This window comes from Rattus rattus, chromosome 13 (assembly GCF_011064425.1).
Source record: "Rattus rattus isolate New Zealand chromosome 13, Rrattus_CSIRO_v1, whole genome shotgun sequence".
Lineage (NCBI taxonomy): Eukaryota > Metazoa > Chordata > Mammalia > Rodentia > Muridae > Rattus > Rattus rattus.
Window position 1 is genome coordinate 76,658,759 of NC_046166.1, and position 25,936 is coordinate 76,684,694.

Here is a 25,936-nt window from a genome sequence, read left to right on the forward strand (position 1 = left end):
TTCGGCTTCGGGAGGGGCAGGAACTTCCTTCTTCACTTTCAGTACCATCTTGGTGAAAAACAATATGCTTTTTTATTATTTCTTCATATTTGCCTTTTGTTGTGGCTTTTTATAATCTACATACTAGGAAGTCAATTTCAAATAAGGAGCAGTGGAAGGCTGAATTTCCAGAATCAGAAGGATTTGAAATGCTCTAGTACAAATATAAAAGAATAGACTGCACATAAGACCTTATGAGAGGGAATAAAAAGAAACTAGCAGGTCAATAAATAGATGTGAGGTCAGCTCTATCTCGTTTTGATAGGTGGAAAGTTTTGAGAACTTCCACTGATGAACTCTGTGGTTCAGGTGATTCCCTCATGCATTACTCAGGGTTCTGTAGAAAAATAGAACTTATAGAAGGTTTGTGTGTGTGTGTGTGTGTGTGTGTGTGTGTGTGTGTGTGTGTGTGTGTGTGTGTGTGCATATGTGTATCTTATATGTACTTCAACCTGTAAGCTACGTAATTATAATAATGATGATAATAATAATATATAATAAAATATATATAACATATATATATAACATACTACTACTACTATACTACTACTACTACTACTACTACTACTACTACTACTACTACTATTACTACTGGCACTACTACTATTATGGCTAACAGGTTGTGTTCCATTTAGTCCAACAATGATCGTCTACCAATATAAGGTCAAAAAAAGTAATACTATTTCAGTTCACAAGGCTGAATTTCTCAGCTGGTTTTCAATATATGCCAGAATAACGAAGAACTGGTTTTAATCCATAAGCACAAGTGGATATTAGCCTAAATGCTTGAACTACCCTAGATCCAGAGAACACATGAAATTCAAGAAGGATGACCAAAATGTGAATGCTTTACTCCTTCTTTAAAAGGGGAACAAGGGTACCCTTGCCAGGGAATAGTGAGGCAAAGTTTAGAACAGAGTCAGAAGGAACAACCATTCAGAGCCTGCCTCACATATGGCCCATACATATACAGCCACCCAATTAGATAAGATGGATGAAGCAAAAAAGTGCAGGCTGACAGGAACGGGATGTAGATCTCTCCTGAGAGACACAGGCAGAATACAGCAAATACATAGGCGAATGCCAGCAACAAACCACTGAACTGAGAACGGGACTCCCGTTGAAGGAATCAGAGAAAGGACTGGAAGAGCTTGAAGGGGCTCGAGATCCCATATGAACCACAATGCCAACCAACCAGAGCTTCCAGGGACTAAGCTACTACCCAAAGACTATACCTGGACTGACCCTGGGCTCCAACCTCATAGGTAGCAATGAATAGCCTAGTAAGAGCACCAGTGGAAGGGGAAGCCCTTGGTCCTGCCAAGACTAAATCCCCAGTGAACGTGATTGTTGTGGGGAGGGCGGTAATGGGGAGAGGATGGGGAGGGGAACACCCAGCGAGAAGGGGAGGGGGAGAGTTAGGGGGATGTTGGCCTGGAAACCGGAAAGGGGAATAACAATCGAATTGTAAATAAGAAATACTCAAGTTAATAAAGATGGAAAAAAGAAAAGAAAAGAAATATCTCCAAAGAACTGATACCAATTTTTGTCAAATTATTCCATAAAATAGAAACAGAAGGAAGACTACTCGATTCCTTCTATGAAGTGACACATAATCTGATACTTAAACCACCCAAGGACCCAACCAAAAAGAGAGAATTTTAGACCTGTCTCCCTTATGAATACTGAAGCAAAAATACTCAATAAAATTCTTGCAAACCGAATCTAAGAACACATAAAAAACATCATTCATCATGGTCAAGTAGGCAGGTTAGTTCAATATATGAAAGTCCATGAATGTGATCCACTATATAAACAAACTGAAAGAAAAAAAATCACATGATCATCTCCTTAGATGCAGAAAGAGCATTTGGCAAAATACAACACCCCGTTACTATTAAAAGTTTTTGAGAGATCAGAAATTCAAGACCCATAACTTTACATAATTAAAGCAATGTATTACAAACCAAAAGCCAATATAAAAATAAATGGAGAGGTACTTGAAGCAATCCCACTAAAATTGGGGACAAGACAAGGCCTACTATCCCCATATCTATTCTGTACAGTACTCAAAGTGCTAGGCAGAACAATAACATAACAAAAAGAGATTGAGTACAAACTGGCAAAGAAGAAATAAAGGTATTGGCAGATGATATGATAGTATACATAAGCGATCCCAAAAAATTCTACCAGAGAACTTCTCCACTTGATAAACAACTTTAGCAAAGGGGATGAATATAAAATTAACTCAAATAAATCTTTTGCCTCCCTTTATATAAATGATAAACAGGCTGAGAAAGAAATTATGGAAACAACTCCTTTCACAATAGCCACAAATAATATAAAATATATTGGGGTAACTCTAACCAAACAAGTGAAACATCTGTATGACAATCACTTCAAATCTTTCAGAAAGAAATAGAAGATCTCAGAAAATCCATGCTCATGGATTGGCAGAATTAACATAGTAAAAATGGCCATCCTATTAAAGGCAATCAGCAGATTCAATGCAATCCCCATAAAAATCACAACACAATTCTTCAAAGGCATGGGAAGAGTGATTGTCAAATTCATCTGGAAAGGCAAAAAACCTATAACAGTGAAAAAAAATTCTTAACAGTACAAGAATGGCTGGGAGAATCACCATCCTAGACATCAAACTTCACTATGGAGCAATAGTGATTAAAAACTGCATGGTATTTGTAAAGAGACAGACAGGTTGATCAATGGACTAGAATTGAAAACCCAGAAATAAAATTACGCACTACACACAATTGATTTTGACAAAGAAGCCAAAAATATAAAATGGAAAAAAAAAGCATCTTCAATAAATTGTACTGGTCTAACTAGATGTCTGTAGTTAGAAAAATGAAAATAAACCCATATTTGTCACCTTGCACAAAGCTCAAGTCCAAGTGGATCAAGGACTACCACATAAAACCAGATATACTTAATCTAATAGAAGAAATACTGGGCAAGAACCTTGAACTCATTAACACAGGGGAGATTACATAAACAGAACTCTAATGGTTACTGCACTAAGATCAAGAATTGATAAGTGGGACCTCATGAAACCTGAAAGCTTCTGTAAGGTAAAGAACATAGTTAAAAAGATGAATCAGCATCCTACAGATTGGGGAAAAAGTCTTTACTAACCCACTTCCAATAGAGGGCTAATATCCAAAATATACAAAGAACTCGAGAAGCTAACCACCAAAAGATCAAACAACTCAATTGAAAAATGGGATATAGAACTAAACAGAATTTGCAATAGGGAATCTTGAATGGCTAAGAAGCACCTTAGGAAATGTTCAAAGTCCTTAGTGATCAGAGAAATGCAGATCAAAACAATACTCAGATTCTGCCTTACACCAATCAGAATGGCTAAGATCAAAACCTGAGTTGACAACACATGTTAGTGAGGATGTGGAGAAAGAGAAACACTCCTCCATTGCTGGTGGGATTGCAAACTGGTACAACTACTCAGGAAATTAATCTGCAGGTTCCTTAGTAAATTGGAAATATATCTACCTGAAGACCCAGCAATACCAAATCTTGGTAATATACCCCAAAGATGGCCCACCATGTCACAGGGGCACATGTTCTATAATGCTCATAACGACCTTATTTGTGATAGCCAGAAGCTGGAAACAACCCAGATGTCCCACAACAGAAGAATGGATACAGAAAATGTGGTTCATTTACACAATAGAATACGACTTAGCTATTAAGAACGAGGACATCCTGAGTTTTGCAGGCAAATGGATGGAGCTAGAAAATACCATCCTGAATGAGGTAACTCAGACCCTTAAGCATATGCCCAGTGGATTCTCACTAATAAGTGGCTATTAGCCAACAAAGAAAGAAAGAAAGAAAAAAGGAAAGAAAGAAAGAAAGTAAGTTAGTTCAGAATAGCCAAGATACAGTCCACAGAACTCATAAAGTTAAAAAGCTGAAGTCCCAATGAGGACACCTCAGTCCCACTTGGGAGGGAGAAGAAAGTAATCATAAAGGGGGAGAGAAGGAGGTACATGGGAGGGAAAGGCAATAGGAATGGGGGAATAAAGGGAAACAAGAGCTGGTGTTAGATGGATGAAAAGGACTGAAGCCCTGAGGGCCAGCAGAAAGAATGGAAACAAGCAACCTCAGGAGGGAGAAGTTTGGGGTAGGGGTGGGGGTGCTCCAGCAGGCAGTAGAGACCTGGCAGGTGAGAGATGCTGAGGACTCAAAGAGAGGGACTTTAGGTGAAATGCCCTACAGTCGGGAGAGGGAACTTGTAAAGCCAACCTGCAGGAGAAAGACAGGGCCTCAAGTGAGGGATGGGGTTGCCATCACACAGTCAAAACACTGACCCATAATGTTCCTGTCTGAAAGAACTCCAGAGATGGAAAAGGAGAGGAGCTCAAGAAAAAGAAGTTCCAACAACAGGCCCAAAGTTGGATCCTTCTCAAGGGGAGGCCCAGAGGCTTGATACGACCTATCATGACTGCCCTCTAAAAGACCCAACAAGCAGCCAAAAGAGTCAGATGCAGATATTTGCACCCATACAATGGACAGAAGCTGCTGACCCCTGTGAATGAATTCGGAAGAGCTGGGAAGAAGCTGAGTAGTAGGACAACCCTGTACAAGTACCAGGAGTCACAATTAACCTGGACCCCTGAGATATCTCAAACACTGGATCACCAACCAGGCAGCATAGATGAGCTGATATGAGGCCCCCAACACATATACAACTGAGGGCTGCCTGGTCTGGGTTCAGTCAGAGAAGTTGCACCTCACCCTCAAGAGACTGGAGGCCCCACAGAGTTTAGAATTCAGGTGCTGTGGTAGGTGGGGATGTGGAGATATGGGTGGGGAGGACGTATGGGATGTGGAATAGTTGGAGGGTGGACCAGGAGGGAAATAAATCTACAGTATTAAAAAATAGATTAAAACAAAAAAGAAGAGGATGAGAATATTTTGATCAGTGGTAATAAAATCCTCGCACTTATGGGTTCTATGTTTGGGCCTGAGCTTTGCAAAGCCTAAAAAGTGCACATAATGCTAAAGCTATGTTCAACATGTTTTGCATTGCTATAGGATACTGTGAAGACATTGGCTCTCACTTCAGATTCTGTTTTTAACTTGCATTGTTATTTTTTTCCAGATTTTACAAAATGTTATATCTATTTAATCGCCTTCCTTATCGAAATTTCTTCACAAATTAATTCTTTGAATATGAAGTATAGTCAACTATAGAACGTAAAAAAAAAAAAAAGTAGAAAGAAACGGTTTTGACAGAGAGAATATTTTGCCTTAGGTCTTTATGTTGAGTGCTAATAAACCCACTATCAAAAGCATCAGTTTAACAACTATGCCTTTTATTTTATTCTGTTGATAAAAGTGTTTTAAATGTTATTCTAGACTCATCATGCTTACTTGTAAAATATCCTTGCTCCTCACCCATCTCTCATTGCCACACTGTAAACTTTTATCATAAGTTCCTTTCTTTCGCTTCCCACTTGGCTCATCCATCGCTCTCTGGTTTCTTGTGTAACATTAACAGTGTGAACCAGTTTTAACAGGTATGTTTTTTATTAAATGGCGTGTACCATGAATTATTTACTTGGATTATATCACTAAAATGGTAGTCCTTTTAAGCGTGTATGTTAAATATTCACAGTGAAATTTTGGAGCGCATTCTAGTGTGGTTTGTTTAACTCCCTTGCTTCAGTGTATAGGTGGTAAGCTCATTAATCTGCCTCATTTCTGATCTGTTATCCCAAAGTTCCAAACATGAATCTAAAAAACTGCATTGTATTTATTATTCAAGCAATATTGCTTATCAGTTATTTCATCTAATTAAAAATTAACTAAGCTATACATTTTTCTGAACATTCCTTTAAAAATACTATTTAGTTTAATGTTGTATATTCACTGGGAAGTCAGTTTATAAAATCACCAGCTAGAAATGAAATAAACTGAAAGAACCATTTCCAACTACATCATTTCATTAGTTGATAATTTAATATATTATGTAAATTACATGAATTTCCATTTTACTATTAAGTTTGGTGAAGACCACTTTCTACTTAGGAGTTACAAAGCCATTTCATTTTAGAAAACTTAATGATATTCAAATCTGAGTTAAACAGAAACATAGGTGACTAATGGCTTGACGTTAAATTATTAGAAAATACTTTTGTACCAATTATTCTGGAAAAAAAAAGACTATTCTGAAAAATATTGCCAAGGCATTCAGTTTGGTGGCAAAATAATAATTCAAAACAAGCTGTAGAATTGGAATTAGAAGCTGTATGCTTTGTACAAACAATCTTTGAGATGTCATATATATATATATATACATACATATACACAAACACACACACACACACACACATATATATATATATATATATATATATATATATATATATTCAGGAGAGAAAAAAGACATTCTACCACACCAGCACTATTTTTTCAGCGTTTGCTACATAGAGAACACAAGAAAGGCAGGGCTGGAATCCTTGCCTAAGGCCCTTACTGAAACGATTTATTCATTATCTCCTTACAAGTGGTGAATGACCTGAAAATAATCTGATCAAGGTCTAGATTTGTTTCAGAAAGGCTTGAAATCTGGAGGTGTAACGCTGAAGCTCTTCCACTGGGGAAATTCTTTCCCTAGAGAAAATTAAACAGCTCAGAATGTCAAACTTTGATCTAAACCGCACACAACATTTAGAAATAGTATCAAGACAGTAATTTCCTTATGTTTCCATCTGCAGGTGCGAGCCTCAATAGCAAACACAAAAAGCCCAAAACATCAAATTGTTGCAGAAACTATTCTCAAGGGTACACTTTAGTAATTATCTCATATTATCCATGGAACATATTGGAAGCATAGCTAGGGGTAAGGCAGAATCGAAAGACTTAGTTCGAATATTTTATGTGTGGTTTTGTTGTGTGGTTTTAATAGCTATGTATAAATTATTTCTAATTACAGAGACAGGACTAGTGCCACACTCTCTGAAATCCATTTCTAGCTCAGACAGACAAAATATCTCAGTGCTCCCTAGATGCATATTTCTTCTGCGTAATTTTATCGCGGTGATGCAGATGTCGCTCTGAGGATTCTGAGGAAGGTGTCACATACTCAAAATCCTACCCCGACTCTTGTAGGTAGTAGAAAGGAAAACAACTCAGCCTGGGTATAGAAAATCTTTAAAGCGAAAACTATGAAACCTGTTCTCAGGTGCATCAGTGTTTTCTCCTTTACTCCTCTTACCTCGGCATGTTCAAATACATCTGCTCCTCGAATAACCACTATTCACTAGTGGAAACTTCACAAGGTGGATCTCCGTCAGCACAGTGCTCAAGTATCTGGAGTGTCTTTTTGTATATTTTACTGCTAAGAAAGAGCACAAAGGAAAGTGGCAACCTATGAAAGCTGGTAGTGCATCGCCTAATAACGTGCTACTCTCTGAATTTGAAAGTCAAAAGCTTCTTTGAATTGCACTAAAAGGTGTCTCCTTAAGTGATATGATATTTGTTCCTTACAAAGCAGTTGAGGATAGGGAGAGTTGCTGCCCACCTATCACATGTATTGGTAATTTGCAGGGAGGAAAGAAAGTAATAAACACAGAAACACCAAGGGAAGAACTGAACATTGATACAGTGTCTATTACTTACTAAACAGTAAAGAAAATAAAATTGGTTCAAAACATATATTGCCTCATACTCAATAAATGAAGAACATAGGTAGGAATGAAGCCAGGAGGACCTCGGCTCACTGTTTAGCAAACTAAACTCTTGGAATAGAAAGGTTGACAGAGCCATATCTGCTATGGACAAAGGACCTGGATCAGATATTGTTAGATGAAGCTGTAGGTAAAAATAAGATCTTACTTGCTGCCTAATATTTTTGTCACTGAGAGCTTCTGAAGGCCAGACTCAGGACCTGGGTCCTGGTCATGTGACACTTTCACACAAGACAAAAATGTACTTATTTAGTGCTGGGGAAGCAGCTTCTCTATAGTGGGCTTCAGTGGAATTTTATCCATGATAAATTAAGGTCATTGTCTCTTATTGTATCAGGCTGACTTACTCCAATGGCCAGAGAGAGAAAGTGTTAGTGGAAAGTGAGGGAACCCCTCTCCATTCTAGATAATTCTGGTAGCAAGGGCAAATCTACACACATATAAAAATGAGAGTAACTCATGTCTCAGTAATTGAGCACACCAATCATTGTCTTTGCCACGAAAGAGAGGAAAGAGTAAGACTGGGTGCTAAGGAGGCAAAGAATCCAGTTTAAGTCTAATGTGAAGACGATGAAAATCTCTAGAAGATTTAGCCTTCTCATCAGTAGACTATGATAACTAACTTGTATATTTATATAGGGACTTCAATAAATATTATTTATTTATTCAATTTATTTATTTATTATTTATTTATTCAATTATTATTAAATAATAATAGTATTAAATAATAATAAAATTACTATTATTATTATTAGTAGTAATAATAGTATTAAATACAGTATTCCAATAGGGGATTTCTAATATGTGTTTTATTAGTCACAGTTTCATATACATGATAATCTGTTATTACCTGAATAAAATGAATCTTGATAAAATTATCTTTGTATACAGCCACCAATGCTTTTGCTTTTGCCATTTGAATTTCGATCTGCCTTGTGATCAGGTTAAGTATTGTTTCTTTTCTGTTTCTGAAAATCATAGGACAGTCCACTTACCAGATATATGTTCTGAAAAAATACCGCAGATAAAGTCCTTTGAGTTCTCTGTGAGATCATCTAGATCATCTCTGGGTTCCATGATAAATCAACATGATGAACAGGAAATGACTGCCCCCAGGAAAAGATTCTTTTGCATTCACATGGTCAACTTGAGGGTGGCCAAGACAATTAATATTACTGTGGCTCTTCTCCTATGTCATCTCATCTAAGATTAGCTCTAAAATAAACAGAGTATTATACTCAGCATGCTGCTAAAAAAATGTTAGGCACTAAATGAGGTAAATTACATCTTCTTTACTGTATTTTTAACATTTAGCAATAACTATCAAATCTACTGAATATCAACAATAATTGAAAGCATATCCTGGGAATCGTAAATTATGATTATTAAATTAATTGTTCCTATTTTATTCTTTAAATAAGCAATTCAACATCTTTTTAATTCTATTTTGTTGAGATCACACTGTTTCTTACTCTAAGTTAACCTATATAAGCACTGCTTAAAAAGCTGGTCTTTCCCCGTGGATTCTCTATTTAACGATCAGAAATTGACTCCTTTGGTAGAACAAACACAGAAGATATAACTGTACTGTGATGGTCACTAAACAAGACCATCTAGTCAACAACCCATGAGTCACACATAGAAAAAAATCACTTACAGCCAACATTTCTTCCTTCACATAGAACAAGCACTATAATCCAGGCCAGTATTTCCAAAGCTGACATGTTCATTTCTGGATGTGCTTATCATTAATTTACAGAGATTATCGTCTAAAGGGCAGATTAATGTAGCTTTGAAACACAACTTAATGACACTAAATCAAGTTATCAAAAGCATAATCTAAGATCAGATACACAGAATACAAGACTAAGACATCTCAGCAATCATTGTGACGATTTGCAATGTGAATGTCATTAAAGATAGATCTAAAACTCATGTCAGCGGGTTCTACCAAGGGATCAGTGAAGCATAGTCCTTTTGTGTCCCATTGCAATAGTGAGAGGACACAAGCAAGGTGAGAGGTGAAAGGTCAAGTTATGAGTAATTTATGATAGGGCAAAAACAGTTTTGGGAATCTAATTTCCTATTTCGATGGAACAATATCACTTGTACAATATTTTAAAAGCAGTTGATCTTAGTTCAACTTATCTCAGTACAGAATCTGCTCTTTTATGGACATGAATATGAATCAGCACAGTAGATGAATGGGTATGTGACACATTTGCTTATTATCTATGAGCAAGATTTCTTGCTCATAGAAACAGAGTATATAGCTTCAAATTATGGAGAATTTCCATATCAGTGGCCTTCAGGGGATGTAAAGTTAATTAATCTTTAATTCACTCAAAGTGATGAACATCTTTCCATATTTAGGATCATAAGAACGGAATACTGCACATTTAGTTTAAATACACAACAATAGTAACTCGTTCACTCAATGCAGATTAAGTATCACTGGAACAAATAAAAAATAAAGCAACATGATTCTTAGAATCTCTAGTGAGCAATAGTCTACTAAAGAAAGTATAGATATATGGTTCTCTACCGGTTTATATATTGAAACACATTCACAGAGACCTGTTTTTAAACCCTTAGAGAGTTCTGAAAATAATTTACTACTGTAAGTACTTACTGAATGTCTAATGTCAAGAACTATGGAAATTTTCTCGTAAAATAAATGTGTATCTCACTTCATTTATGAGGATTAGAATCTTAGCACACACACATACATACAAATATATTTCTCACATGGATTGAGACATAACTATTTCAACTCTATGTTTGATACTGTGCTGTGATGCATCAATTTTTGCAAGGCATAATGTCTCCATTTGTACCTTAATAGTAATGCCTTGTTAGTAAGCGTGATAATAAAAAGATCATCTTCCTCCTTTGTCAGAGTGTTTTCTGGAATTAAATTGTAGAACGGCTAAGGGGACATTTGTTAAGACTCTTTTTGCGGGGCAAGCGAGAGCCAGAAGGGCGAATCTGTGCCTCTCGGAGGAAAATCAACCAAACATGGGCAAAGCCTAAAACGCTGAAAAATGTCCTCAAAACATTCTCTGTGCAAGCCGGCCAGGAGGAGCACAAGAAGAAGCATCCGGATGCTTCTGTCAACTTCTCAGAGTTCTCCAAGAAGTGCTCAGAGAGGTGGAAAACCATGTCTGCTAAGGAAAGGGGGAAATTTGAAGATATGGCAAAGGCTGACAAGGCTAGTTATGAAAAAGAAATGAAAACCTACGCCCCCCAAAGGGGAGACCAAAAGGAAGTTCAAGGATCCCAATGCTCCCAAGAGGCCTCCTTCGGCCTTCTTCTTGTTCTGTTCTTAGTACTGCCCAACAATCAAAGGCGAGCATCGTGGTTTTTCCACTGGTGATGCCGCAAGGAAACGAGGAGGGATGTGGAACAGCACTGTCACAGATGACAAGCAGCCCTATGAGAAGAAGACCGCTAAGCTGAAGAAATATGGGAGGGATATCGCTACCTACAGAGCTAAGGGAAAACCCGATGCAGCGAAAAAGAGGGTGGTCAAGGCTGAAAAGAGCAAGGAAAAGAAGGGAGAGGAAAACGAGGAGGAGGATGAAGAGGATGAGGAAAAGGAAGAAGACTAGGAAGATGAAGATGAAGAAGAAGATGATGAATGAGTTGGTTCTAGTGAAGTTTTTTTCTTGTCTATAAAGCATTTAAATCCTCTGTACACAACTCACTCCTTTCAAAGAAAAAATTGAAATGTAAGACTGTGTAAGATTTGTTTTTAAAGTTTACAGTGTTTTTGTTGTTGTTGTCTTGTTTTTTAGTTTGTTTTGTTTTGGTACAGTTAACACACTACTGAATGTGCCTTTAGATAGTCCTGTCCTGGTGGTATTTTCAATAGCCACTAACTTTGCCTGATACAGTCTGGGATTGTGAATTGGCATGGAAATTTAAAGCAGGTTCTTTTTGGTGCACAGCACAAATTAGTTATATATGGGGACAGTAGTTTGTTTTTTGTTTTTTGGGTTTTTTCTTTTTGTTTTTTTTTTTCCTTTGGTTTTATCTTTGGTTTGTTTTTGTTTTGTTTTTGTTTTTGTTTTGTTTTGTTTTGTTTTTGGTTGTTGCTCTTTCACCTTCAGTTGTCTCTTACAAAGCTTATATGAAGATAATTGTTCTGTTAACCGCATATCACCCTGTAATTCAAAAAAAAAAAAAGTGGCTGTTTTGTTGACATTCTGAATGCTTGTAAGTAAATACAATTTTTTTTATTAAAAAAGTACTTTTTTGCTAGAAAGAAAATGGATAATGAATGAAATCGGCCCTAACTTTCAAAGTGAAGATACTCACTGATCGAATCAGAGGACTTGAGCTAAAAGTGCATGCTCAGAGAGTACCTAGACCAATTCTTACTGTATAATGAAAGGGACGACCGAAAAGAATTACCAGATGTGTGGCCTTTCAGCATATTAATGGTAGATGTAGAAAGACAGTCAATATTTCTGGCCTCACATACTACTCTTATCTTTCATTAACATTTCAAGCATGACTTATAGGTGGACCATAGAAATACACAAGATGTATATTCTACATTTGGTGAAGTAGAGTCTCTATTACACACATCCATTTCTTCACTGATATTTGGGATTTAGGTGACTTTTATGTGCCTACACTAAAGTAACTCCCAGTTTGCTCCATATAAAGGAAGCTCAGAGGTGGTGTTGTATAATTTTTACAGCTGTAGTGGAAGCAGCCTAATCAAAGAGATCAGTGTTTTACTATGCTCATTAAAGGCAACATTCAGTTGAACCATTATACCTTATAACTGCTCCTACTAGAAATAATTGTGGAGTGAATGCAGAGAAGCAATTTCCATTAAAAATAAGTATCATAAGTTCTGAATCATCTGTAAATAGATCGTAAGATATGATTAACTGAGCAAAACTTTTTCTATATTATTCTGAAACAAGAACTAAGGAACTCAATTTTGTGCATGCGTGCATGCACATATGTGTGTATATGTGTATATAAGTGTGGACATGCATGTGTGTGAATGGGCATGCACATGTATGAATATGTGTATCTACCTTCATATAAAATCCTATCATAAAAATTTTATTCTGAATTTAAAGCATTAGCCTAAGATCAAATAGATGAGTAATGTCAATTTAACAGAATCTAGAATCATGAGGAAAAGAGACCTCTGGGCATGCTTCTTAGGGAATTATCTTGATTACATTAATTAAAAGAGGAAAACCACTCCCTGTTCTGGGACCCTGAACTGTATACAATGAAGAGAGTAGTCTGGCTGCTAGCATGACTTTAGTCAACTACAGATGTGATGTGGCTAGCTGCTTTCAGCACCTGCTGCCTTGATTTCCCTGAAGTGGTGGATTATATTGTTGAACTGAGTTAGAATACTCCCCTTCTTAAGTTACTTTGCTAGGATATTTTATCCCAACATAGGGAAACAAACTTAAACAAGCTAAAATGTAAATGCATGTTTCATTGTGCATAAGGTTTTGCATTTTTTAATTTAAAAACAGTAAAGCTGCTTTAAAACTTTAATGTTTCAGTGTCAGCTTTCTAAGTTAGAGTCAGTGCACTTATGTACATGTGACATTGGGTAGGAAGGAAAATACCAGCCACTGAGATAAGATTTAAATTTCAGAAGGCTTAAGGTTAATTGTTCAGGTATAAGTGTGCTTCCAAAATTATATTTACTTACTCCACCTCCCTGATTCTCCGAATCCTTGTATCATTTGCTCTATTTATACACTTTAAAGTCTGCTGACAACTTTCAGAAGGTTTAGTTTATGTATTTATTCTCAAACTCAACCTACTACATAGTCTTTCACAAACAAGTAGTTGCGCTGTGAGCGTAATGTACAGAATGAAGTTAGGTTTCTTCTGACGCAACTTCTCTAAGTGTTGCATTCTTCTAATGGAGATGCTTCTTTGCTGATGTGTTACAGATTCCATTCAGACTAGGGCAGGCTTTACCATCCTGACATTTGCCCCAGTGATGAGACAGTCAAGAGCAATAGAGTAACATGTTGAAATAACTTTCAAATCTCATTGGTCTAACAGTCAGAAACTTCCACTAATACTGATTCTCGTCAAGAAATCCAGCAGTGCAGTAACTCTGAAGACAGAGGCAACAAAATAATTGAGATGCATAGAATGTCACTTTAGGTATTAGATAACTCAGTGGGAGAACTGCTGGAGGCACAGAGCTGAGCTGCAAGAGCTTCATGCTGGGTTGCAGGATTGAGCTGAGCCTCAAGGTTTCGTTGAACTGTTGAGACAAGGTGCAAGAGTGAGTCTGGGAAAAACAAGTAAGACTCCACTAGAGCAAAGGACAGTCTGAAAAGAACACTGTTTTATACAATATATTATTTTAGAACATTGTATCACGTGGCCTTAAAACCAGGCATCTAAAGTAATGTGCATGAAGCCACATTATCAGTGGGGGCCACTATCATTACAGTGTTAGGTGGTCTGCTTTTCATGAGGGTCGAATAAATGGTGTAAATGAGGACATTCAGGTGAAGTAATTAGGTGATGAAGTTTCATCCTTCCTCAGTCTGATAAACTAAGTAAGCTCTGTTTTTTTTTCCCTAAGATTTTAATGTGTCTTTGTACTTACATGTTCACAATCTAAGTGCCACATTTATACAGTATAACCTTAACCTCTAGGAGTCAGTTATTTTATGGACTCTGGGAGTGGTGTCCATGTGCACACCAACGTACAGACCCCTCATCCTCTGTCATCACACTCAAGAGGAACAGAAAGAAGTTTGTAAAACACACTCCACCAGAGCAGGACACTGTCTAAAAAAAACACTATTTTAAATGATACACTCTTTCGGAACATTGTATCATCTGGCCGCAAAGCTAGGCATCTAAAGCAAATGTTAAGAAAACCAAAGGGGCTGGAGAGATGGCTCAGCCATTAAAGGCTAGGCTCACAACCAAAAAATATAAGAAAACCAAAGGATGTTTTGTCATTTGACATTATTATTCAATGTCATAGTATAATATTTCAATATTATGACTGACTACTAGAGTACTAATCTGCCACCTTTCTCTGCAAAAGTTGATAAAAAATAAATTTAGGGGAAAGAAAAACCCATTATAAAATGATAGTCTGGACAGAAATATTTTGGTCAAATCAAACCAGAAATGTAAGAATGCCAGGATATGGAACTTCTATGAGCATGGATAGCATGAGGCCAGAGAAAGGCATGTAGCTATACATCTTCTTGGGGGTTTCTTTTAGAGGCTTGAGCTCTAAAGCTACTTACTAAAATTTTCTGGGCTGTGCCTGCATTTACTCACCTTCCAGTATCCATCATCTTGGTTGATTAATATCTCATTCATTATTTTACTCGTTTAACTATGTCTTCTCTTGCTTTGGTCAAGAAGCATTCATGTCTTACAGATATTATCAAAGTCGTATCTTGATTCTCTTCCCTTATTAAAGTAAATTCCATATAGTTAATTATCAGAAATTTATTTAAAATTGAGAAAGTATACTTCACTCTGAGGAGAGTCTTTTGAGTAGCTTCTTGGCTTTCTTGGCATATAAACAAAAGCCAATCCAATGACCTTCTACAGCCTTTGAAGTCAATCACCTTCCACTATTCCTCTGGAACCAAATTTTTACCTACTTCCTGTTTGTACTATTCTACAAACCCAGAGTTAAGACTCACTCAGTGTTTTGGCTTACCTAATACATTGATTTACAAAACCACCTTCTCAAAGATAGCTCATTACCTCATTGATTGGCATGTTTTACTCATTGATGACCTACTTATCTGAATGGTATGTGAATTTTATCACATACTCCATTTCATAGGACCTATTCATTACCTTTATTTTTCTATCATACTTACACAATCACACACATTCATATATCCATCAGCACAAACACACACACACACACACACACACACACACACACACACACACACACACACACTCGCACAGTGGTATGGATCAAATCCAAAATATTGTACAGATTAGACAAATGTACTGCCACTAATCTATACCCTCAGTCCTCATAATTTTGCATTTCTGTTTTTATTTATATTCTACTATAATTTAAATTATGTAAAAGATAAAAGTTTATTTCTTTTTACAACTATGTATTTTTTCACCCAAAATTTAACAGGTACTAGTCAGAAGTTAAGTTTTTAAAATATGTTATTGTCATTATTGGTTATTAATTAACTAAAACTCATAAAACATAGGTGTCATTTTGAAGTTGGAATGGTAACATGTGTACAAAGCATAATTTAACAAAAGATGTTTGTCTCAGTGAAACCAAATCTGAATATTAACTTTACTACTTAAAACATAGAAACTGAAGCTTCCTCTGATTCCTACTTGGCTGATAGCTTTGTGTCTGATTATGGAAATTTATCATAAATTGATAATGTGTGAAAACTATTTATCACAAATACTCATCTAACCCTGGCAACATAGAAATAATCCAAGATTATTCGCTCAATCCTTAAAGAATAATCAGTAAGGATATGGCAAAATTCATGTTTGAATATGTAAATGACACTTTGCTGTATATACATTAAAACTGACCGCTTAGAGAAACTGAGAATATTATGTAGGAGGCCCCATTTGCTGCTTTCTGAGAGATTATCACAATTAATTTTGAGCATATTTCTTGTATAAATCATAAATACTTATTATGTGATTATGTAGCTCTTCAACAGAAAAAGTCCCTCAAAGGACCCTAGAAGGGAAGGGGATTCAGTGTTAAATTTCATCATGCAAGCAATATTAAAAAATGATATTAATGTTTTCTACATGAGCCATATATTTATTATTTCTGAGTTTTAGTGTCTCTGTGAATCCAGTTTATGATTTGGGCATTCATATATGAAATTATGCAAAAGCAATAGGAATCCAATATCTAGACAGTTATTTTATCCGGTTGTTGCTGAAAGTAAGAATAAACATTCCTCATTTATGAATGTCCCTAGACCTCTCTGAAAGCACTGGGTCTCTAGACAGGAAGTTGAAGCAGGTTGGTGACTCTTGCCTCATCTAACAGTGAGAAATGAAAATGTTGTGAGGCCCTAGGCTCCTTTTCACCTACAGGTACCTCTCTCCCCTGTGCCAGGTGTTTCAGTGTTCCTTGGACAGAAAGTGGCAAGGGAAGTGGGACAAAGGGTTGCCCTAATACTTGAATAGGATCAGAGCAGATTGCGTCTAAGTCAGGCCATTGTAATGCTAATATCAGAGAGTCCGCACAATGAGGGAGATACTTCAGTGAAGTACAGACTCTAAGATCCTTCTAATCCTTAATCTGGACTTTTTAATTTGTTAACTGTTCATTGTATCTGATATATTTAACCACATGTTCTTCATGACAGATTTGAAGTTCCAAGCAACAGCACAGGAAATGGCACAAAACAAACAAAAAACCCCCAGAAATACATACACATAAACTGTTAACCTAAGGAGTCTCATTTAATCCAAATTCATTGTTTTACAAGTCATACCCTGACAAACTGTATGTAAAATAGTAATATGTAAGATAGTGGTAAAATGTTGTATATGAAAACAGCACACACATACATGCACACATACCTAAACAATGACAGAGGCACACAAATGTACACACATGCAAACTGCAAGTCATAGCTACATAGGTATGAATACACATACACGAACACACATTTTAGGTTACATGTGCACAGGTATAATCATGACTTGTAAAATTACTTATAATCTCCAGTTTTGAGAAAATATATTTTGACTTATTAATATTTCTCCTAGACTAATTGCTATTTGACTTTACAAAATATTTAAAACATAATGTTATCTCTGAACTGTAGTTGCTTTTGAGTTCTACATCTGTATTTTAGATCACTGAGTTTGTGTCCACATCGTAACCCTGCTAAGGAGGCCAGGATGGTCTTTACAATAGTGCCATTCATCAGCCTTTTATACAACAAAGTAACCTCTACATGTTGGAATCAAAGATGTAAGACTGTACATTTTTAAATAATAAACCATCACATTGTAGTCTCATTATTTATATTTTACACACACAACAAATATAACGATATAAATTTATAATTTGATTTAATTCACATTTCACTCGAGAAAATCTTATTGTGAAAAATCATTTTTTACAACCTATGTAAGGTTTTATAATAGCTTCAGAACTTTTCTTGGCCAATACTATTGATGGAATTGTTCCTGAGCAATTGTATTTTATACCTTATCTCATCAGTTTTCTCTCTGGGATATTAGTCTCCAGGATGCAGACCACAGAAGAGCACTGAAACCATGGCTGCCTGGTCCTTTCATTAATACAATTACTTGAAATGACTTTAAGGTAAAGTGCCTTATACCAAATTTAGCACCTGGGAAGTTTTGCTCTGCTCAAAATGAGAATACCTTATTGCTTACTTTATTTCATTTTGCTTTTATGCATTTATTCATCTGTTTTAGAATAAATTTTCTCCTTTCCCTCTGTTGTAAAATGTGTGTGTTTAACAAAAGCAAGAAACAATGAAGGAAGACAAAGTTAGAATTAGAAATGAGTGAAGAAACTCTCAAGACAAGGCCACATTTTAGTTGCTAAGCAAAAGGCTTCCCAGAAGGAAGTCAAATTCCACTATTGTTCAGTTTCTTCACGAGCTCCCAATCAATATTTCTTATGTGAAAAGAGAGACTTAAGAGTGAATTAAATTTGTTTCTGTTACTAACTCTTGATAATTTCACAGAAACATGCCATTTAAAAGCAGAAGATTGAACAAATTTAGAGGTGATTCCAGAGACCTCCCACGTGTCTCTGGGAGATTCATCTTGGGCTCTTTGATATTGATTTGCAATATGAAGGAAAGACATGAAAGTTTTGATGAAAAATACTGTGGAAAATAAAAACATGCTGCCTGGTGTTTCCAGCCTGCAGAGAGTAAATTCCAAACCACTTCCACATAGAGTCTAGCAATGCATATAAAATGGAAAGATAAAATTACCAGTGAGCCAATTATGCATTTTATTTATACATTTGACTATATTTTGAACAGTGTATATATATTTTAGGAAAGTAAGTTGAATTTGGGTCATGATACAGAATCACTTTATTATTCAATTTGAGAATATAGATATACATCACGTAGACTCATTGAGAACAGTGCTATACTGGGTCTTCTACCAGTCACTGCTTTAACTTAACTGCAGATTCTGATGCTGATTATATGTTCTACCAGCTCAGTTAAGTTTTGCATCTTTCCAGACATTTGTATGAAAATATATTTGTCTCAAAAACTTTCCCAAGGTCACACACTAGCCCCTGTGAGATAAAAGCTAAATCTAAATCTATATGGGTTTGCTTCACAAGGCATTTTTTGAGTATTTTCTCAATGGAATTTTCTTTGGCTAACAGTATGATATCAGTGCCCAACGTGCCCTGCTAGCATGCCATTCAGGTAAGCAATGCAATATGTTCCCAATCTGTGGCTGTGGCACTATCTTAATTTTATAATCATTAAAATAAAGACATTTAGTAAAATGTTTAACCATGTATGCAAGTTACATACAATGATCAATAAGTTACCCATGACTTTAAAAATAGATCAAGCCTGTGTATCTCTAGGAAGAAGTCTACATATCTACATAAGGGTAAGAAATCCATGTATCTTTAGTAAGGGTCAGAACTCTATCTTCAGTAAGGATAAAGAGTCTAGGTATCTGCACTAGGAGTAAGAAGTCTATGTATCCTCAGGGAGGATAAGTTGTATATACCTTCTCAGTTCTGTGTCTTTGTATACCCCTGCTAAAGTCACCATTGAATAAGAATTCTACATCTTCAGCCATGGGTTGTGAAGAATGAGTTTACTGTAACCTAACTATCGTAAGATGGCACATTTTAAGATATATATATATATATAATCTATTTTTAAGATTTCTTTTATTTTTACAATTAAAAAATAGTTTTTATTTTTTGTAAATTTTAGAAATTTATTTTGGTACATCATTTCCTTCTTCCCTCTAAACTCTCCCTTATACTTCTCATTTTTTAATTTAATTCAATTTTTTTTACTTATTCACTTTATATCGTGCACATTGTCCATCTGCTTGTCACTGTCTCCAACAATCCTTCCCCATCCCTCTCCCCTTCTCCTTTGAAATGGTGGAGGAACCCTGGATATGCCCCCAACCTGGGCACTTCAAGTCTCTGTAGGGTTAGGTGCTTTCTCTCCTACTGAACCTAGATCAGACAGCCAAGCTCAACATATTCCATGTACAGGCAACAGTTTTTGGCATAGCCACTGCTCCAATTGCTCAGGACCTACACAAAGGACAAGTTATGCATCTGCTACATATGTGCAGGGAGACCTAGGGTCAGCCTGTGTATGTTCTTTGGTTAAGTGGTCTTACTATTTTTTTGAACTCATGGCCTCTATTCACCAATTTTGTATGTGTGTGGGGGATCTGTGTGTGTAGTAAAGGAGATTATAGTTTGGATTTAATTCACAATGCCTGGATAATACTTTTCCCAATAATGTTTTACTCAGTTAAAATGCCATTCTTTTTGTTCATTATTCTCCCTTAGTGTTTTTTTTTTTTTTGGTTTGTCTTTTTAAAATCAACATTAACTTTAAGGTGATGATTATAGGTTAGAGTAGATTTAACGTGAAAATCTGTGAAAGTTCTGTAGTGATACGAATTTTGGCACCTTTAAAGGAACTGTGCTTTATTAGCAGGTTTGAATACCCTCACAATTTGCATTGTGCTCCTCTTTGAAATGTATGGTTTAAATCCTATCTTGTAATTAGCTCAGGTATTGTTTTCATTGTCTAATTCTTTCATATGGAAGATGGCCAGCCATGCTCCTCACATGAGACTAAATGGAAATTAGTTTTCTTTTCTTAGTCTTTGGTTGGTTGGCTGGTTGGTTGGTTGTTGTTGTTGGGTTTTTGTTGTTGTTGTTGTTTGCTTAAGAGGATCAAGATATAAATGTCTAAATGTCTGAGTTTCAGTTTATTCCAAAAATTTTATGCACATAACTTGATGTGAAAATGTTTGTGCACTAAACTCCTTAATCTCCCAATTCCCCATTCACATAACATTGCAGGTTTGGGCAGAAGTTTTGGCATGGCCTGATTCCAAAGTCTGGGCATATACATACATATTGAATAATGGTTCGGCTCTGGTTGTCAAATTTTTCCTTTTATGTAATAGTTGTACTTGTTTCAGAAGTCCGTTTTATTCTGGGTGTCAAACAGAATTTTAAAGACAATGGATATGAAACTTTATTTCTGCCAGAGCACTAACCAAAAACACATACCCTGGGAAATATGTGCCTATCTCACTATGCTCTAAAACTTAGCACATCAGACTTGGAGACTTAAGTTCTAGCTAATCTTCTCATGATGTTCTTTGGTAAAGGAAAGACCCACTCTTCATTTCTGACTAAGGCATATTTGACCCCAAGTGTTTTTCGTGACCCCCGTCTTAATTAAAAATCTATAATGGGGGTACAAAAAGTATCAGATATCATGTGTCTCTGATAACATCTGAACAACATGCCATTTGCACTAGATGTTATTATTTATCTAATGGTACAACATATTTGCAGTGGGAGTGAGAAGCTAGGAAGGTTAAAGTAGAATAAAGTTCTTCATCAGGAATTCAAGCTGGCTGCCTCAACATGGCTTCCACAGTCCATTCTGCTGGACACTATACACACTATTATTTGGTGATGTTGCACATAGACACATGTACGTTCACATACAATTGAACTCCCCAACCTGCACAAAAAATGATCTGCTGTAAGAACATCATCATAAGATGGCAAGTGTTAAAACAGGTGGGGTTTAACACTCTTGAAGCCAAGTGCATTAGCAGAAGAGGCGCTCCTATAATTACCACATTAGCAGTGTGCTTCATCACAAAGTGTGTCTTGACTTTATGCATAAGTACAAGTTGCCTCTTCCCAGGGATCCTCATTCAAACAACTATTTTCAGCTTTGTCAAGCATTTTCTGATCTCCAAACCATCCCAACTCTTCAGATGTCTTCTCCTGCCTCCGAATTCTACCAGATTTTATTCTCATTTCCAGAAACCTCACACATAGATGAGACAGCCAGTGAGCTACATCTCTAAGTGTAATTAGATGTCTGGAATTACTTCAGCAAGCACAGGGATATGCCATGAGTTAGTGTTTTTTGAAATACTACAAAAAGATTTGAAGCTCCATTGTTTCCTTCATCATCTACATGTACATACAGATGTAAGTTTAAAGGCATTATTAGAGTTTGAGGCGAAGTTCTGTCATAGTGTTTATGTGACTGTTTATAAAAACCAGAGCATGGCAACTAATATCTACCTCATCAATTTTATTTTATTTTTTATGTCAGCTATAACCCTTCAGATACAGTAAAATAGGGAAAAATAATAGCTTTAGGATCTAGTCTGGCTTGGTTAAATTTCAGTTTAATAGCTCACTAAATGTTGAGTATTTTTGAGTGATTTTATTTCTTATCTTGTTTTCCTCGTATTATAAAGAAAATAACACCAAGGTGAGTGATCACTGCTTCCTTAAAGAGGATTGAAAGATGAAAACACATTCTCTGACTACAAAACTCCACACAGGTTAGCTTCACATTATGTGGCAACCCTCAGAACAGACTTCCTGACAGCTGATAAATGGTCCCACTAAAATTGAGTATGTAGGGATTTTTCCCTTGTGTTTTATTAATAAGGATACAAATATGTTATAACCAATACTAATACAATCTTCTCTTTTCTCTTCACTTCTTCTTTGGCATTTAGTAATGAAAGTTCTGAAACTTTGTTTCTAGGAAAGATAAGAAGGTGTGAATGACTAATGCGTTTCAGAATTACTTTAAAGTGTTTGGGTAGCATTCCAAAAAGCAGATGGAGCAGGAGCTGAATTCTACGGGTGTTTTTATTCTATGGAGGAAATTATGCTTTAGCTACAAGTAAAGACTTCTCATGTGTGATACTAAACGTTTATGTCTCGACTTTTCTGCTCTGGCGCTTTCTCTACTGTTACTCATTATAGAGCTGTCTGGCCAGACACATGCTCCTTCTGTCTCTTGCCAGCGTTATACAAGTCAACAGGGGGCACTATTTTTGCAAAAACATTTGTAACCTTCTAAGCTCCCAACAGTGCTTTGCTTTGTAAGAAAGGAGGGAGAATGATGTTAACCAAAGCACTGTGGCTTCTTACAGCACTCGTTGTGTCACAAAGAACTGTGTGTCTTAGAATCTCTCAAAGAATCACAGTAAGAATTCATACAGATAGTGCCATGGTAATCCTTTGATCAGGGCTTAATGTTCTGAAAAGGATGAAGGTGGTAGATCATTCAGCTCCACTGTATAATTTTATTTCCTTTTATCTGGGGATCCCATTATGGAAAATAACTTGCTGTTAATAATCAAATATTTGGTGCTGTGTGGGCATTATATCTCAACAGTTAAAAGTACCTGCTATCAATCTTGATAACTTCAGTCCATTATTAACTTGTTGCAAGGTGAGAACTATGTCCTTGACCTCTGACCTCATTGTCTCTCTCTCTCTCTCTCTCTCTCTCTCTCTCTCTCTCTCTCACACACACACACACACACACACACACACAAGCACACACAAATTCACAATGTATCAAATAAAATTTAATATTATTCATTGTATCATTTACATGGCTACCTGATGAAGCTACTGGTTATTAGTTTTCATTACATATTTGTATATGTTTTATAAAAGTTTAGGAAATGTCTCAAGGTAAGCACAATTCAAGATAATTTAATGTCATGGTGGAATGTGAATAGAGCAAGCATATGGCTGTTGACATTTACAATTCCACTTTGTAATGGTGACATTGAATTTACATCTGTGAGCTTTATTCTTTCCAATCCTCTCATGCTCATTATTAGTAAAACAATGATTTCTAAAGTTTAGGCTTCCACTAATATTATACTTTTTCTTATTTTTTTTTTCAGAGCTGGGGACCGAACCCAGGGCCTTGCGCTTGCTAGGCAAGCGCTCTACCACTGAGCTAAATCCCCAACCCCTACTTTTTCTTATTAATACTGCTAAGTTTCTTTGCTAGTTGGAGCTAATGAAATATTTTCAATTTAAATGGTGTTTAATGCATATGATGTACTGGCTTGAATATTAAAAAAACTGAATGGGAGAAAATTGAAAACTGACAGTCAGGAGTGAGACAGTGTGTGATTGATTATTCTGCATTTAGAATATTTATTATATTACTGAGTTTCTTAATCAGTTTTAGCTACCTCCCTTTCTTCAGAAAGCAGGTAGCAGTGAAGCAATGGCCTTAGAAAATAGACATAAGATCTCATGGATCTGAAGTATACCCAATGAAAGGGCAGGAGATTGCACACTTCATAAATATTTTACCAGTATAGCAAGAAAAAATCGGCAACCATTAAATAAGTTTGCTGGCTTTACAGTAATTTAAAAAACAGCTATTGCTTCATAAGGGAGAAGTGAGGAATTTAGGCCAACAATGTTTCTTTCAACCCATTTCAATCGAGATGACATGAAGCAGACCCACCACTTTCTAATTCTCTGTGTAGTTTTGCCAAAGTGAGGCAGCTGTGCTGTAGATACCAAGTCAGGATTTTAGATACTGGTTCTGCACTTTGGAAGCTGAGAACAGTGGAAAGAGTCTGGCCTTTGGATTCAGATCAACCAGCTCTGTGATCATGAGCAGATCGCTGGACTCTCCTCAGTCCAGAGCTTCTGAGTACTGAGCAAGAATCTGTAGGCAGAAAATCTGGAACAAGTCTAGGAAGCAGCCAGGTATGCAGGGAAGAGCCTCACATTTGGAATCAGAGCAAGTTAAGAATACTTCTGTTTTGTGTCTCCCACACAGCCCCATCATTAGCTCTACCACATAATGTTGATCTTGAAAAAGAATGAGAGTTGCTAAAGCCATGTGTGGTTTATCTGTAAAGTGAATACAAAGACAGCTCCTTAATCAGGTTGCAATAGGAAACAGAAAGACAATTAAAAACCATATACAAAGGTGACTGACAAAATGTGTGATGTTATTTATGTATGGACATTTAACAGCTTAAAGGAAAAATGTCAAATTTCCATGAAACTTTCTTTTCTTTTGTCCAGATGATACACACACACACATATACACACACACATGTGTATGTACACACAGATGCACATACACATAAGCTATTACCTTATAGTTCTTTGAGTTGGAAAACTGAAACATATTACCACAGTAAGTCAAGGTCTGATTCCAGTTGACATGGGCTCTGGGGAACTGATCTGTTTTTTGTCCTTTCAGAAGTCAAGTGTTTACTGCTCTTTACTTGTAGCCTCATTTGCCACATCTTCTATGTGTTTAGAATCTGCATCAGTCTCTTCACACTCTCATCTCTATGAATATGCTGCTTCCTGTTTTGATCTTTAGAATCTTATCATTGAATTTTCCTCACTGGACAATCAAGGGAAACTTGTCACCTCATGTCCACCTAATCAGCTTCTACAATTTCATTGATAATCTTCGTTCTTATGCTGATACACTCTTATATTTGGAGATAAGCATTTGAGCAGCATGATACAGCTATTATTCTATGAGGCCTATAATGAGAAAGGTTTGGGAGACTTCTTATTGAGAAAGAACTTCTAAATTTCCCTATGCAGAAGTATTTTACAAAATGGGAGATGAAGAACACCATTAGCTAATAGGAGATGCCATATGCTGAAGGCATAGGACAAGTATTGTGGCAGGCTATAGAAAAGGATGGATTTCTGATGACAGTATCTAGGAAGGATAGTATCTACAGTCATTGAAAATACATTGTTGACAGATAAAGAATGACTTCTAGAGGCAGGATAGCAGCATTTCATTCAGAGGAATATGACAGTAATATATGAACAAACATGAAGGCAAATATGTATCTTGGCAACAATTGGAATTGGAGGTACCTAGAACAGGTTGACATATTTGGAATCTATTACAGTAGGTCCAGTAGAACAGGATCAGAAGGCAGGAACTGAAAAAGTGCATGTCTGTAGTGATGGAATAGGTATTGTGTCTGAATTATATGACTCAAGACATGGAATGAAGGAAGAAATGTAGGACACAAGTGATAATTTCAGATGGTAGGATCACACACAATACAGAAATAAAGGT